The sequence below is a fragment of the Triticum aestivum genome, chromosome 3B, assembly GCF_018294505.1.
Source record: "Triticum aestivum cultivar Chinese Spring chromosome 3B, IWGSC CS RefSeq v2.1, whole genome shotgun sequence".
In the NCBI taxonomy this organism is placed as follows: Eukaryota; Viridiplantae; Streptophyta; class Magnoliopsida; order Poales; family Poaceae; genus Triticum; species Triticum aestivum.
In genome coordinates this window covers 842711551-842714020 of record NC_057801.1, presented here as the reverse complement: position 1 = coordinate 842714020, position 2470 = coordinate 842711551, and positions in this window count along the sequence as shown.

Sequence of the window (2470 nt, the reverse complement as noted above, 5' to 3'; positions counted from 1 at the left end):
GATGTGGTGGCTGATTTGGCGCTGATTGTGATGTTGACCGGTCAAACCAGCCCAAGGTTGTTTCTTGTTCGGTTTTAAAAGTTGCGGGTTGTAAACTACTCCCTCCGTACTAATTAAACTGCAAAACATCTTATATTCTAACATACAGGTAGTAGATGGTTTCATAGTTCAGGATTGTGTTTTAGACTTTAATGGTAGTTCGAGGTTGTAATATAGACAGCAAAAATAATAATTCTTTCATAGCTGCAGAATTAGCTTACCCAAGTCTCCCCAACTTTGCTTGGGACAAAAGGATTTGTTGTTGTTGTTTGTTTGTTTCATGGTTGTACAATTATGTTCCAAGTATCTTGGTCTAGTAGGTAGATAAGGTCAACTCTAATGCACGACCGCATTTGCTCCGTCGATGCCCGTTTGAGTCGAAACAGAAAAACGTCATGGGCCAACGTGCTCGCTCGGGAGCAAATCTTGTCCATCTCGTGTCCGGCTCGACCCAATTCAGGTGCAAATTTGGCCTTGATTTGCGTCCAGACTAACATTGGACGGACGCACATGCGTCCTCTCGGCATCCGCCCACGGTCTGCATGTTGGACATGCAACTGCTTCCCACCGGTCCCATTTAATCCGCAAGTCAGCCACCCAGCCACCCCGACACACCATCTTTAATGCTGAAGCCATGGACAAGCCAATCCACTTCTATCCACACACTTCCACTGCCTCCTTGCGCCCTGACACGACCAAATCCTAGCGCCACCCTCACTCCCTTGGGGCGCCACACCTCCATGTTGATGTGGAAGTGGATCCCTGGCAAGAAGGGAAAGCACGACCATGAAGCGGAGTCGTCCTCGGCGTCGTTGGGGAGCACTGCCGCTTACTCCATTTCGCCGCCCGCGCCGCGATTGCGGTCGTACCTCAACGTGGAGGTGTGCGGTGTGCCGGTTCTACAGGGACACAACCACCCCGTTGTCGTGGTCCAACGCGCATCTCCTGAACGGCTATCATCTCAGCTCAGATCGGGTGCACGTGTCGTAAATCCTGGTGAGCGGGCATGTCCATCTGCCGGATCAATCGCCAGCGCTCCCACCCGCCTCTAATCTCCTCAACCACCAAAGGTGCGACATCGACTCGCCACTTTAGTACGCATGGTTTCGGGACAAACACGATCTGTGCTGGCAGGCCATTTTTGCCGGCTGTGCTCCCAGTCTGCCACAGACGCGTGCTAGGGATCCCACAACACGCCATGCGCATGCTCCCAGCCCACCCTGGTCGCGAGCGTGCACGCCTACACCCCCTCCCTCGGCATCCCCGCCACCGCCACCGTGAACCATGGATGACGAGGAGGAGGACGAGCTCATGAAGGAAGGTGCTCGAAGACTCAAAGATCGAGTACGAGCACAGCCAATGGGAGGGCTTTGAGCAGCAGCTTGCCCTATCGGCCGCCGCCACCGAAGCCATCCCGGAGCCGGATGAGGACTACGTGGTGGTTTGGAGCGTCCGGCCACACCCTAGGACTCGGCGTTGGTTGGGCAGTCCTAGACGTGGACTTCCATATTGCCCTGCACATAGGAGATCGTCTCTGCCCATGGCCTCATGGGTGGGCATCTAGTCTTGGTCACCATCGCCGCCGCACCCATCAGTGCTGGAGGTTCCGTCGGCCCAACCATGGCAGCCACCGCAGGTGCCGCCCGCCCACCTTAATTTGGCAGCCGCCACAGGGCTGCCCACCCACCGTATGCCGACCTCACCATGGACTATGACAACAAGGACGGCGGCAAAGGCATGAAGTGAACACGGCCTCCGCGGCCCGGCACGACGGCGAGGGCCGATCTAGGGTTTCTTTTTTTAGTTGTCTTATGTTTTCTTAGTTCAAGTTTAATTTTGATGATCGGCTGGGACTTGTGGACTTTTAAGGTAATATATAAGTTATCATTTTAACTATTTTTTATGAGTTTTTGCTTTGAATCGAAGTCCCGATGGGCAGACACAATTTGTAATGCGGCGGCCGGTTGGGCGCACCAAACGGGCGGATGACCGTGTTCGTTTTACCGATGCAAATGGATAAAAACCGGACAAAAACCACATGCTTTTGCGGTCGTGGGTTGGAGTTGGCATAAAGAAACTCCTCACCTCTGGGATGGAGATGCTTTGTACTGATCCACTTTACCACACCCTTTTTTTCCCATCTCTTGGATTTTTGATTTCAGTTCTTCGTGATCTTCCTTGAATATTCTGATGAGGTCTTTCTTGAGTACTCTGAGATCTTCCTTATGCTTTTTCTTGTCTTTTTTCCTCTTTTCCTTGAGCTTTTGGATTTTTATTTTGAATTTTTCCTCCGTCCTCAATTTAAACTATGAAGAGAAAGTGAGTACGGCATAGAATTTGAGTCAGGAACATAATACACACCGTTTAGCTATTCAGATTCATTATTTCATCAACTGGGTAGTCAAGAAAAGTTTAAAGTAGCAAAAGCCTC